The sequence below is a fragment of the Gasterosteus aculeatus genome, chromosome 21 (assembly GCF_964276395.1).
Source record: "Gasterosteus aculeatus chromosome 21, fGasAcu3.hap1.1, whole genome shotgun sequence".
NCBI classification, from domain to species: Eukaryota; Metazoa; Chordata; class Actinopteri; order Perciformes; family Gasterosteidae; genus Gasterosteus; species Gasterosteus aculeatus.
The window spans coordinates 17,876,612-17,891,710 of record NC_135708.1 but is presented as its reverse complement, the minus strand read 5'-3'; the positions used below and the strand labels follow the sequence as shown (position 1 = coordinate 17,891,710).

At 46.6% G+C, this 15,099-nt stretch overlaps 1 protein-coding gene across 1 annotated transcript in view; it reads right to left on the bottom strand.

The window, feature by feature from the left end:
- The window catches only part of gli3 (GLI family zinc finger 3), an 80,168-nt gene extending 70,621 nt beyond the window's left edge, over window positions 1–9,547 (bottom strand). The window contains exon 1 of the mRNA XM_078096087.1: window positions 9,059–9,547. The gene's annotated coding sequence lies outside the window, so the exon portion shown is untranslated. The remainder of the gene's footprint in view (window positions 1–9,058) is intronic.
- Window positions 9,548–15,099: the final 5,552 nt, after the last annotated feature.

Genomic DNA, 15,099 nt, shown 5'->3' with positions numbered 1-15,099 from the left:
AAATATACCGTAAAAATAAGGTCACTCTATCAGCAATCAAGCTTATTTCAACATGTCAGTTGTGGACGGGAGAACAAGGGAAGGGGGTGAGCTGTGTCTTTAATGACAAAACACACTACTAAAAAACAGTGATTGAATATGTCCGTTTTCGTCAGCATGGTAAATTATCCCATCACTTTTTATTTATCTAGTGTTGAAATACTTGGTAGATAAAGTTAAATTAATCAGATACAAGAAAGATGCAAAACATTTGCTGGTTTTGGCTCCTACAAGGAACATATTTAACTATTAACTGGACTTTGGGTGTTGGAAACTTTCCATGTTTCTGACATTTTAAACACCAAAGGATTTACTGACAATGGAAACAGATCAACTGATGTGATGTCTGATGTTCAGCTGCTGCAGCTCAATATTTTCTTCTTCTTCTTCTTGCGCAAGTGTCTTCGTTGCACGAGTGGTGGTGTCTTTCATGTGAAACCAACGACCGCGAGTTGGGTTTCCGTGGCCCTCGTGCAGGTCTCGGGCCGGGGGATGTTCGGTGGGTCCGTGCTGCAGGGGTCTGCGGCAGTGGGCGCCGCAGCAGTGGGGAGTGTACTGCGGCGGAGATGTGGGATCAAAGGCAGCCGAGGCTCAGAGGGAGTCCCGGAGACTTCTGGCTCCCTGACGGCTCTCCCAGCGGCAGCAGCGGGAGACAACTCTCTCCCTTCACTTTCATATCAGCCACAGAGCCCCCCCCCCATCCCTGCGTGCCGGCTCCACACACACACACACACACACACACACACACATGCGCGCGCAGGAGTCTCAGAGGATTTGCCGGTGCTGCAAGACCTGTTTACCCCACCTGAGTTGAGTTTTTTATTTTTTTTTTCATTTTGAAAAGGCTGAGTTTGGAAGAAACTCGCAGCAACTCAAATGCCCGAGCCGCTATCACGCCGCGACGGGGCCCGCTGGAACGCGATGCCATAAACCTCACGCCGCTGACAAGCGTTCGACAAAAAACAAAAAACACTCCCCATAAACTCCACGGAGCGCAGTCACAAAATGGCCCGTGGAAACAAGGCCGTCATTAGACAGGCGCCCCCCCCCCCTCCCCCCCCTCAAGGCCCGCCGGCTCCGTCGCGAGGAAGCCAAACATCTGGGGTGTGTTTGCTCGTTCCAGCTGTTTAGAACCCCGCCTCGCATAAATCTGGGAGCTGTAACACCATCGCTTAAGACAGCTACTAAACAAACATGCTCAGCGCTCCCCGGCCCGCTCACTCACCACTCTCGTCCCGACCCGCTGACACGGCAAGTCTGCGGAGGCGGAGGAGGAGGAGGAGGAGGCGGAGGAGGAGGAGGCGGAGGCCTTAATTGGAGCGTTTGACGGGAGCCCGGGGTTAATTGGGAAGCATGGAGAGCGGCTGGCTCCGCGCTGGAAGTTGAGACGGGGTATAATAAGTTCACACCTTTTGCGGGAGAGAGACGGCTAGTGATGAATCAGATCAGAGGAACAGTGTACAGTGTGATCAGCCTCACATCTCCTCCACCCCCCCCCCCCCTCTGACAAGCAGAGACAACCTGGCACCCAGCTACGCAATCTGGCACCTATCACACAGGACTGGCAGTCGCCCGGCGACGGTTCACACGCAGCTAATCACTCACACACACACAGTAATTGTTACCTCTAGGACACGGGAAACCCAGTTTATCAGTCCGCCGGTCGATGTATGTAAATCTCCCCCAACAATGTGGGTACTAATAGCTTATTACCCCGCGTTAGCTGGTTTGCATTGATCTCCGCGCCAGAGGGGGGACGGGGGAGACCGGAGCGGTGCGCTGCTCATGTGCACCGATGCGCGACCATAATCGCATCCCGGCTTGTTTCAATAAAAGCAACATTAGCATAAACCGTCTCAAACACACTAAAACCTTCACCCGGCTCGGCCCGCGCTAGAAAAATGAAAAAAAAACTTTCCTGGATTAGAGGGTAATCAAGGCCATATGGGATGGGGTTGGTGCAACTTTGCGTGTCTCTGTCTCTGAAATGTATAGTTTGTCTCGTTAAGTTTAGGCCTTTTTAAATGAAAACACAATTTTTCCAGGAGAGCAGATCTTAAGCCAGAGAGAGAGAGAGTATCGGAGGAAAGGAGCTGCAAAGGTTTTAGATATAACACCAAACTCGGTTGCTGGTGCTGGGGAGGCCGGCGGATGGAAGCCCAGGTAGAGTCATAGGCAGTAATGGGAGGAGACAGCGACTTAGAGCGCCACACAAAAGCCAGGCTTTATAAATAATTCCAAAAGCTAACAGGATCCCTTGTATGTGTGAATCTGTGAAATACATTCACACATGAATGCACACGCACACACACACACACACACACACACACACTGCCACCAGGGGAATAGGTTATTCACACTCTACCGTGGGTCTGACCTTCCTTGATTGGTACATTTAGGTGAGTATATTTCCTGCTTAGATGATGCAAAAACAAGTCCTGATGAAAAATAAAATGAAAAGTCCATTCCAGTAACACACACACACACACACACACACACACACACACACACACATTGACACGCTCACTCACTCATAATGCAGGGCAGCAAAGCACACCGGAGACCTGTCTTGTAAATCTCTTTGTGAAAGCAGCTTTGGGGGGTAGACAGGGGCTTACGTACTGAGCCCTGAGGTAGAACTACAGACTCCACTCCCTCTAACCCCCCCATGGTCTTTCTCCCTCTCCCACACACATGCTCTGCACTCTCCTCCTCACTTTTCGGGGCTACCAGCACATTTCCTCCTCCCTTCCTGCCCCGCTCTCACCTTATCCATCTCTCCCTCCTTCCCTTCTCCCCTCCCTCCTTGCCTCTCCCCTCTCTCTCTCTCTCTCTCTCTCCTCCCCTCTGTCCCAGCCCGGGCTGCAGAGCGCCGGTCCTTAGCCCCGCAGGCTCCCGTGGCGTTGCGGTGACTAATGTCCTGCCTTTGCTCAGACAATGAGTTTGAGGCTGAGCCGGGAAAGTGTTGAGGAGGGAAAAAGACCCGGGCACCTTTTGACAAATGGAACCCTTCGCAACTCCCCGCGCCCACTGAGGGAGCCTTTACAATGTCGCGCTCCACGCTCCACGTCCTCCGAGGGACGGGCCGCAACCCGCAAAGCCGCATCTGGGGGGGGGGGGGGAGTATAATGAATTCTTTGGGAAGCCTAACCTGGCGTTCTTCATGAATAAGATATATTTCCAAAGCATGTCGACCCCTCTTAATAAAAACACAAGTCTGGCAGGAATAGGCAAAGCCGTTTTAGGGGCCCCGCGTACACGTTAACATTACTGTTTCTCTATAAATTTTCCCGGGCCCACTTCTTTCCAGGCCTGTCACTGCCAGGCCGGCCCGGCATTTTCCCTGCGAGGTGCAGGATTCATGACGACTAACTGTCATTAAAACCGGCTGGAGTCCCTCTCTTTTAAGGAACTCAAAACTCTCGGATGCTCCCTCCTCCTTCCCCATGCACCCTACCCCCCATGCAACCCTGAAAGGAACTGGGCTTTGTCTGAAGGAGCAAAGGAGAGAGGAATACCCCCACCCCTTCAACCCTGCCCCCCCCCCCCCTCCCCAAACCCTGTTCCTAACTCCCTGCGGAGTATTGTTAAAACACAGCCCCCTCTCTTCCCGAGGCCCGGGCTCTTAAAACAGCGTGCTTTGCATGAGAAAAAACGATTAGTCTTCAAATGCTCCGCTGTCAAAGGAGGGGGGGGTGGGGGGGGGCTCTTTCAGGTCGGGGCAGAAATTTGCTCAGATAGTAGAGTTCCTCTTTTGTTTTTCCAAGATGAGGCATTATTAGAGGCAGGCTCTGTTAGCATTCAGTGCTGTGAAGAGAGGGGTTCATATGAGATGCACCCCCCCCTCCCCCATTTCTAACTTGCCCCAAGTCCACAGCGGACGGAAATGAAGGAGCAGAGTGGGGGAAGAGGTACTCATCTAAACATGTTTGGAGAGGAGAGAGAATGTCCGGGCGTGCGCTTCTTTCAGGTATTAACCTTGGGATTTACATTTGACATTCAAACAATAGAGCCCCCATTGACCTCCACTCCGGGATGCAACAATACTCAGGGAAAAGTCCCACTGAAAGACGACCGAGCAGCATGGGATTGCAAACACACGGGGTGCACATTGTGGGCGCTATTGCATGACAATGCATCATTTAATTACCGGTGTGAGGGCAGGAGTTTTGTTTCGGATAACGCACAGCAAACGATAAAGCGTTTTTTTTGTTTTTGTTGTTTTTTTAGTTCAGATCATTTGCCCAGAGGGTGCACGTATCCCGGAGCCTGACTCATGGCTTCACACAGCGAGAGGCAGGGGTAAGTGACAGATCATTGTTCACAGCGAGAGGCCAGCTCATCTGTCCTCCCCCCCGCGAACCGCCGCCGCCGCCGCCCCGCTCGGGGAAGCACAAGACCCCCTCACGGATGCCACAACGGGCTCCCGTCAAAGACTGACACAATGCCACATCTGCAATAACAGCCCCCCCCCCCCCCCCCCCCCCCCCTCCCGGGGCCCCCGGGACACGGCGTCTTTAGGGGGCTCAGGGTTTTTTACGTGAGCAAATGGGGCCCCATAACCAAAGCACTTCACCTCTTGCTGCTATACTTCACACCGCGGACCTAAAGACATTTTTACGGCGGCTAGAGCAAACAGAGGAGGGGATGAGCGGCGCCCGCGTGCAGCCGCGACTTGTCCTGCTTCTCCTCAAGTGTGGGAAATAAACACGCGGCCGCTCGCTGGCACACTTTGCGTTCTCGCGCACAAGCCCGAGTGTTTGCAATAAAATTTGCCATGACCCACAACCGGGCTTATGTTGAGCTGTCAGACCTGATTTAATCGATCGTAAATTCCACTCACTTGATGCAAACGTACTTTACTGTTTTCAGTGCTTTTTTTTTTTTTTTTCTCCTTCTTTTTCTCTCTTTTTTTTTTTTTAATGGCCGTCCTCAGTGCCTCACTCCGGGGGAGCAGTTGACCAGACTAATTATCATGTACGGTTGGAGTTTCCAACAGGCCCGAGCCATGGAAAACTATCCAGCCCTCCCTCAGCCCCTGCTAAGGCAACTCGTTTCCCTCCCATTTTGAATTTCTTTGGACAAACGAAGAAAAAAAAGGGGAGGGGGGGCTTCCGCAAGAAAGGGAAAAAGACCAAAAGGACAAAATAAATTCTCAACTCGCATGTGTATGAGCGAGGGAAGGAAGGAAGTGTGAATGAGCAGCAGATTGCATGTACATGCATGCAGTTTGAGTGCGGCGAGGTGAATGTGTCGCTGTGCGGTTTGTTGCAAAAAAGCCCTCAAGTGCGTTAAACGCCCTGGATGTGTGTAATGTACATATCTGAAATTACTGTGCGATATCTGGAGCCTCGCGCCCTCTTCCTCCCCACGTCGTCAGCGCGCCTCATCCGGGAGACATCGCCCCGGCTTGAAAGGTGCCTTTAGCAGGCTCCTTGAAGCGGGGAGCGGGGGTCCCGCTCTGGGACAATGCTGGTCGAAGGTGGAGGGGAGCCGGGGGAGCAGGAACACATAGCATATTAAATCTGCCGGCGGAGCTGGGTCGTCGGCGCGGAGAGAGCCAGGGAGCACAGATCTGAGGCATGCCCTGAAGGGATGGCTGGGCCTGGGGATTAGGAGGCCGAGGAGGAGCCCTCGCCAGCCCCCGAGACCCCTTCTTGTCTCTGCTCGCACGCAAATGCATCCAGACGTTTTTGACGCTTTTCAGGTTTGCCATCTCAGCCCAACTTTTCATGGCACTCCCTCGCAAACCACACACACACACACGCACGCGCGCATGCACGGCTTCCTTTTTTCCCTCCTTCCTCAATCACTACCTCTGTCTGACTTCTCCTCTTTCTTTCCCCACTGTGTCTGTTTCATTTGATGTCAACATATCAAAGTACCAAATCATCAAAGTGAGAGATTTCTTTTTGGGTCCATCTACTCAGCACCGCGAGGGAAGCAACAGCTAATCGTATTATACAGGGAATTACTCCAGACTTCCACTTATTTCTGTGCATTTTAAAACCTTTGTATACCTGTTTGCGGTCCCAATAAACACAAACCACCTGCAGAAAAACCTGCAGAGCAAACCAGCTAACACCGAAAACAAACTACAGAGCTCATTATCTTGAGGAAAAACAACTTCCCCACATTACCCTCGTTTTAACAAAACATCTGCCACCTCTTTAAGGGCTTCAGGTCGCTGCATTAGCACAACAACACAGCTCATTAGGGCCTCTTGCATATAGACCTGATAACAGGTATTCTTGCTGCAGGGTGTGAAAAGACTGAGGACAGAACCTGCATTCAGCTGTGAATGCCAGGCCCTTAAAAAGAGGAGAGGGCCATACCTCAACAGCTAATAGCATGTCATCTCGCTGCATTAACACGACTGCCCTTATTCTGCCGGGGCGCCGGGGTCACGGGTGAGCCGGGGCGCCGTCGCTATGCATAACTTTAACTTTAAAGTTGAGATGAAACGATACGCCGCGGCGGCGCTATCTGACGGACCGACTGGTGCGGAGGGAAGGCGGCGGCTGTGATGCATCTCTGCTGGCTACAGTAAGCGAGAGTTGTGCATCTCATTGCAAGCAGATTAGCATCTTAAACACTGCTGCATTCATCACCGCCGCTGCATCATAATGAGACAAAGTCCTTCTCTTTTTGGGAAGGGGGGGGGGGGGGTAAAGGTGCACCTGTTTGAAATCAGTATTCCCCACTAATGTATTTTCCTTTAGGTAAAATAATACAAAAACATGTTCTGTTCTTCTTTAATATTTATAGACTTTATTATTGCATTGCTCTTTTATTATGAAGCTGTTTCATTTAATTTATAATGTGTCCCATTCTCAAAAGAATTACTGTAAAGACAGAAATTATATAGAATAGCAAATAAAGTTGTTCTATTGGATATTAAATTAAAGAACGAAAGAATCACAGATTAATCTTTGATCGGTTGGTCTCTAAGTTTTGATTTAATCACGTTTAATTTAAGGCTTGTGGAAAATGTATCATATTGTATGTATTTTATATAAATGAAACCAGATGGAATCCTAATATTTGGCCTTAAATAAAAATGATATAGAGGTTATTCTATGGTATTTGTAATGATTTGTTTGTTTTATTTAAAAAATATTATTATGGAACAAAACCCCAAACATATAGCAAATAAATGTACATCCCTGTTTGTTTTATCACAATAAATACAATTACATTTACAGATTATTCTCATGATGTCATTTCAAAATTATAAATATTAAGCTCAAAATCTGAGGCCTGAAGCGTCATTATTTTCATTGTTAACAGAGCTGAATCATGGACATGACAGTGATTCACTTTTCCTTGTAGCCTATGTGAAATGTTATTTTATTATCATAAATAAAACAGGGGCCATATCAAGTGACAGCTCATGTGACAGTACCTTTTTTATATTATTAGACAAACGCAACCAAGACCGCCGCTCAGAGCCAAATCCACAGCCGAGATGAATGACAGAAGCGCCTCATAAAAACAGCTAAAGGGAGATTTTTATCTGTGTGAACTTGTGCTGTTAAACATCTTATTAGGTGTGTTCGCTCACCGCTCCGTCTCCAGGCAGCCAGGCTCCGTTAATAATTCGCTAAGTGTCAAAAAAGCTATAGAGGGAGGATTTGAGCTGCACCGCATGGCTGAGCACCTCGGACCCTCGTCGTCCACATGAAACCCGAGAGCAGACAAGCAGATAAAATGTGGAACAGCTGGCGAGGACAGGAGGGAAAGTTTCAAACAAATATCCACACATGTGGAGGCTCGGGGGCTCACAAACGTTTGCATGTGCCAGACCCTCCAAAGGAAAAAAACTGTACAGACTTCTGTTTGAGACACTTTCCCCCGTGAACAAGTCCAGGAGAGAGTTTGCTGTTTTAGTGTCGATTGTGTTTTTAAATGAAGGGCTGTCTCTGAATGGGACAAGCCCGTGATTGGGTCGGCCCTTTGTGTTCAATCTTAATTGTGTTAAATCAAGTGAATTCTAATACACTAAATCATAGTGGCTCTGCGCCATTTATAGTGTTGCTTGGGGCCCCATAAAACACCCCACATGGACCCCTGCAGGGCCACAGACCCCCCTGCAATAGACTTCAATTTCTCTGAGCACACGTCTTACATACACGTGTGTTCCTCTTCACATTTGTGTTTTTCTTTTAAAGGGTGAAGCAGATATTCATTTGGAATTATTGTTAATAACTGTTTGGATTAAGTTTCCAGACTTGTTAAGTCAAATGAAAGTGCACATTTGACCTCATTGAAACACCCAAATATCAGCTCAATGACAAGTGTGAGAAAAAAATGAATTGATAGAATTGAATGAATTTTTTTTGGGGCACAGCAATATTATTATTACTTGCATCAAGGCCTCCAATCGACCTTTGAAAATACTATAAAACCAGTGATGAAGAAATGTGGGTTTAGATGGGAATGTATAGAATAAACTAAATCAATAACAGACCCTGAAATACGATCACGCATTCACATAGGAATGCCACCCCCCCCCCCCCTCGTTTCTTTAGGCAGGAGTCCAATAAAGTTACATGTGTGCAAAAGTGGATCTAGTTTGAGTCCAAACCTGCAAACAGACACACACACGTGTTTCCCGTGTCTCCCAAACCCACCAAAGAGCCAAACACCAGTTCTTCAGAACTGCCTCCACTAACTTTATGCAACGTATTTTTTTTTTTTAACGCACATCTGTCCGTCGGGTGGTTGTAAAGTGTGCCAAGCGGGGTTTCTTCTTCCCCGGCGCGTAAATCACGCAGGCGGAACCAACTGTAATACAAGTCGGCCCGGTTTTTGTCGGGATCTCCGAAGCGAAGCTTTTCATCCGTGTTTCGCACCAGTGTTTCCTCTGCAAATCCACCTTCGTGTCTCAACATCTTTACTCGTAAGAAATGACATCGTTGTTGTTTTAGTTAAACTGCTTCACCAGCGGCTCCTATAAACTTTAAAAGTAGACGTAAGCGCAACAATGTTGCGCCTGTGTGTGAGCTGGATTACTTACTTCTTTCTGGGTGATTCCCCCTCTAACTCTTGTCTTTTTCGTTTTCTTCACCGCAGGGGGGGGGAAGCGTTTTTTATCTTGTTTCTTCGGCTTCTTCTCTGCCCAAGTTGCAGATGTGACTCAGGAGTTTGCTGGGACTTCTTTCTTTTTTTCTTTTCTTTTTTTTACGCTGCAACTCCAACTCCAAAGCGACGCTGCCAGAGTTTTCTTCCTCTTCTTCTTCTTCTTCTTCTTCTTCTTCTTCTTCTTCTTCTTCTCCTCCTCCTGAGCGTCTTTCTCCACCTTCTCACAGTTTGTCTGTGGACAAGCACCGCCGGACTAACGGCACCAGACTGCCGATTCAATCCGCCGATAGCTGACCGCGGATGTGCGTAAAACCAACATATGCGCCGCAGAAGCGCGTGGAGACTTGTTATTACATTTAGTGCGCTTTTTCGAGGAGAAGAGAGAGGGCGAAGTGTGGGACTCCAGCTGCTCCTTCCCTCGCTTGACTCCTCCCTTCGGATTGCTCCCTCCTTTCCTCACTGCCTCCCTCCTTTTTTTTTTATTTTCGGTACCCCTTTCTTTCTTTCTTTCTTTCTTTCTTTAAATCAGCATGTCTTTTACTCTAATCCTATTTCCTCCTAAAACTACAATTTATGGCAAATAAGCCCACTTCATGAAGTCTACACACCTCGCTCTTCCTTTTTGGCCTTTGTGGCACATTTGGGAGACTAACTGATCCAAGTTGTGTAACAAATGTGTGTTTACACTTAACAAAAGTTATATGTCAAGAATCTTTGCCATTATTTCCGTTTTTATTTTCTATGTAACTTAGTTATGAGGTTTGAATTGTACTTGTATGGCCAATTGATCACATAAAATACTGTGTTTGTTAAATACATTAAATACACTAGTATTTCCGCCGCTCTATGTACAGTTAGTTTTCACAAAGGTTCAAAGGACAGCAATAAACACTTTGCTCTGTGCACATTTACATAAATCCCACTAGTTCAACTATTATGAGACATATTATGAGTCTGCATGAAATCAAATATTTTTTTAAGTAATTCACTTAAATTTGCATATTTCTTTTTATCAAATATCTCCCAAAAAGTATTCAAATTTAAACTACGGAGCTCACTTATTAGAAACTGTTGATTTACAAGAGCTAAAATAGTCTCCTGCTCTCAGCAGTCAGAGCGATGCCGAACTGTGCAGTAAAGCAGAGGGAAGCCTTCCTGTAGGATTATAATCAATATACGTAATCAATATACAGGGAAATGATGTGGTAAGAAAGGTCTTAAGGGTGCTGTTTCAATCAATGAAGAGGTTGGAGTTTGGAGAGGGAAATCACTGGCTAATCGTTTAACCCGGATTTGAATGTGTGTGTGGCCGAGAGGTCAAGTGCATCAAGTCACACTTATTTACCCCGATTTTAACACAAGTATAATTAGCTGAAAACAAAGTGGTCTGTAAACAGATTTTTTTTCTTTCTTTTTTTTTATATTTTGTCACTTTTCTAATCCCTTTTATGCAAATAAAGTCTGCATTTTGACTAATTGCCTTAATCAATCAGAGCCCAAGATCTTCTGTCAAAACCGTCAGCATCCCAAATCTTTGGATTTTGTCATGGTATGAAAATGGATTTTCAATACACACATTGGGCAGCTATGATGAGTGTTTGAGGAGCCCTTTTTAAATTTGACAGTGCTTTCACTCAAATAGTTTCCATATTCATCAACACATCTCCAGATACAGATACACGTTTTCCTTGTGATCCAAACCAAATTTCAAAATAAAAGCAAAACATGTTTATAATTGAAAAGAAATAACCCCCCAAAAAACCTACACAACAATGGAATCTGAGCTGTGATATAAATCAGTACCGATACAAGGAAAGCGCACGTGTGCCTGACGACAGGAAGTCGGGCCGAGAGAGGAGACAGTCAAAGGTGCTCTGTGAGACACGACTAATTCTGCTGTCAGTTTGTCAGGCGGTGCTCATCTGGCCTGGACTACACAGAGATAAAGTCCTTGTTATGAATCTCTCAAAGAGAATCCGAGGAACGTGGAGGTGGGGGTAAGGTGGGGGGGGGAGAACATAAGGGCAAAGGAGGGGGGAGGTGGTGCACATGGGCATCAGTAGGGTTAGCGGCTCCCGAAAGTATTTCATCAAAGAGGGCCGGGATCCTGGGGATTGAGATTCTGCCTGGAGGCAAGTAACCAATGGTCTCCCAAGAACATATTCCAAAGTAAGGCTCGCAGAGCCAAAGCACACATCAAAAGCACCTCTGTAGCCAAAGCGATTCTGGAGGAGAAAAAAAAGGGGGTTCGGGTCCCTTCTTGGCCCCCTTTAAGCCCCAGATCTCACCCCAATTAAGAAGGAACTACTGTTTGTTCCAGACCCTGAGATCTACAGACAGGGAGGTGTACTCACTGAGGTAGACACACACACACACACACACACACAGGATAACCAATCACAAGCACACACTCTTGCACACACGTACACACACTCCCTGTCACTTTCCCCCCGCAGCACAACCAAAAATAAATCTATGCGCTGGAGATCAACATCTGCGTCTTGTGCTCCGTCTTTTTTCTTTTCTTTTTGGAGAGTGACCAACTGACAGAGCGTGTTTCAACGATCTCACACAATAGTCTGCAGCGCTCAGAGTGTCCACGTATGTTACTCGAGTAACAGTAAATCAATACTGTTGTGTAGGCATTTGGATTTTCGCCTTTTATTCTCCGCCGCTGGACAGATGTCACTGTGAAAGGGATACGACAGCATGAGCATATTATATCCTCCCAGATGTGGGTGCTGGAAACGCAGCGGCTGCAGGAACAAGGGAAGGACAGAAGCTGCTTTAAGACGAAGGGACATTGGAATTGTCTTCAGTCCTTCGCTTCAGTGTAGCGTGTCAGCCACACTAAATAAAAAAAATTGAAATTGAAAATGTATCTTGGAATCTCGGATGGATGAATAAAATCCAAATTAAATCAACGGCTTGATACCGCTGTTTCTGGTGAAATGACCCATTGAGTTACAAATCAAATTGGTCAGTTCATGTTCCCCATGTTTCACTCCCCTGGCTTCCTGTCTGTATTTGTCTCCAATTAGGGCCCGGTAGGATGCTCTCAAAGTGGTCTGCTTGCTCTGCTACTGCAAGTGCACCGTCACACTGGGCCCGTTTGCAAAGGACCAGAGATTTGGGACCAAACAAACATGGCACAAAGGAGAACCTCCCGTGACCTCTAGTCCGCTCTTATCCGTCCTTAAGCTGTGTACATAGAGCTCAGAGGCTCCCCCTCTGCCTCGCCCATGCTGCTTTCTCCCTCCTCTCTTTCTTTCTCCTCACACGTACTGTACCTGTGCACACTTGTACATGCAGGACACTAAACACCCCCCCCGCATCTCTTCTTCTCCTCCCATCCCTCCTCCCCTCCCTCCTCACCCTGCCGGAGGTATCGGGTGGCTTGAGTGGGCCCCATTAGTGTGAATGAATGATAAGACTCTCAGCCCCAAATAATCACAAAAGGATATTTGCAGTTATTTTGAATCCGTCAGAAATAATAAATGACAAACTATATCCACTTGGGCTGTTTAAGCAATTTCCCCGTGATAACACCCCGTGGGGATTTAGTGTGGATTCCAAATGACGACATAATAAAACCACGACGCCTGCACCCCCTTATCAGGCCGGATTAAAAGGGAATAATGAAACAGAGAGGGTTTGGAGCCTTGTGTGGTATGAATATGATTATCTAATGGACTCCAATGGAAAGGCATGTTAATTCCACTTTGACGCGAGACCTTTCCCAGACTATCTCCTGCCCCTGGCTCCTCCTCAGACGCCCCCACCCCCCCCCCCCATCGACCCCCATTCCCTGCCTCGCTCTGCTCTTCCTTTAAGTTTAAATAATCACTCTGCTTTTTTCCCCCCGCAGAAGTCATTATGCCCGCCGTCTATCTGTACGAACGTGAGCATGGGACAGTGATAAATCCGCCCCGCGCCTCTCACCCTCTTCTCCAGTGGGATTGTAGTGTGTCGGCCTCTTAACGTCCAGACAAAAGCACTCTGGGCAATTATCAATATTCAGATTTTTCGTTTCTGGCACGGAGATGATTGTTGCTTGATGTATGTGGGTCACTCATATAAACTCAAATCAAAGTTTCCGAGCAGTCGGTTGAAATCACATTACATGGTCCGATTTGGGTTCAAGGAGGCATATTTTGACATATATCATATTTTGATATAATGGCCAAAAAAGAGTCATGACGTTTTCCACCGTTGATTCGTTTGCTGGTTATTTCAACGTGACAATTTTATTTGCAAGTTCAGCTCATGGTATCATGCAATATCTGATAAGTCAAAGCTTTTTGAGTTGTTATATCCTCTCTATTCATAAATGAACATGTTGACATATGCAACATGTACCCTGAAAGCCGATGCACCTTTGTTTAAAGGGCAGATAATCACCCATCAAACGCCAAATAAAGATTTAAGTCATGTGCAGGCTTTGCTGTCAAAATCCTGCAAAGACGCTGTCAGACTCACATCACGCGTGTGTATTCTGCAATTGATGGTGACTGATTAAAAGTACTTCTTCTTTTGATCAAGCAGAGAAAAACTCCCTAACCGATACAGGCCCCCGAGTGGGGGGTCATCATTAGGCCCATTAGGACCGATAAGACTCCTTGAGCCGCACTGACATTCTCATCCAGCGAAACACGGGGCAGCATTGTGTATCAGCGCACACATCCTGAGAGCAGACCGAGCTCCCGCAGGACACAGTTAAAAAAGAAAAAAACATCAATATTTCATCAAACTACTCTCTCTTTCTGGTCCAGATCAAAGCCTCGACTCCCACAGTCCTACAGGTAGAGATGGCTCTTTTGTTTTCGCTCCTTCAGGTGGAGTCAGACTCTGTTCTCTTTTGGAGAGCGTGCAGCGCTCAGCCCATCCATCTCACGGCTTACTGCCGCGCTTTTGGAAAGCGAGGTAAAAAAGGAAGGGTAGAGACTGCGAGGGTGAAAACATGTTCTAGAGATGTCCAGAGATTGAACCTCACGGCCCTGAAGTGCTGTATTATTTCCTATTTTTCTTTCCCAGGTTGGCCCAGATTGAGACAAATGGTGGAAAGGGAGCGTGGGTTGACTTGTCTTTGAGATTGAAACAGTGTTGCAAACTTTATTCTTCCATGTTATCTTCATCGTCATCATCATTTCTACTGGATTAATGTTCGTGCGGCCTCGTTTAAATAGTCTGATTTAAAGATGTCTGTCTTACCAGAGGTCAAAAAGGAAGGTTCAACAATATACATATATATTTATATATATTTATATTAAATGTGACTATTGAAAACGCACCGGAGGGGGTCGGAAGTGTTGAAAATGAAGTTTATCATTGTTTTCTGATTCTCCGTCCATCAAGTGACACAGAGGAAAGGGGGGATTCAATCATTCTAACAGATCATAATATTATACTATTATTTATTGATATAGAAATTATTATTTTGTGGGAGAAGTGTAGCTCGATGTAAATTGGACTGAAAGCCAACTGAACTGTAAGGGTAATTTAATTCCCACAATCTAACTTCAGAGCAATGGAGAAAACACAGAATATACGTGAATAATACTGGCTGGCTGAACCCTTTTCACAACTTCATCAAGTACTATTGACTCAATATTAACAAAGAAGGAAAAAATAAATAAACTTGCAAAATGACTCACAATGTACATCAGGAAAAGTTCTCTCTTTCCAACCTCCCTTGGTGGGACGGGTGTTTGGTAAAGTCCATTTGGTTCTAATTATTGGGGAAACTGATGTCAAATAGCAACGTGTCCCCTTAAATTTAGAAAATCTTTTTTCTACCACCACTTCTATAGCTAAGAATGACACAATGACTTCTCTTTAACTCCACCTTGAGGTGTGTGTGTGTGTGTGTGTGTGTGTTGCTTTGTGCGTGTTATGCATTCACATACATGTGTAAACGTGACTCCTCTCCGTACGCCGGCTTCTCTCCCTGAACGCCCCGTCTCCGCTCCTCTCATC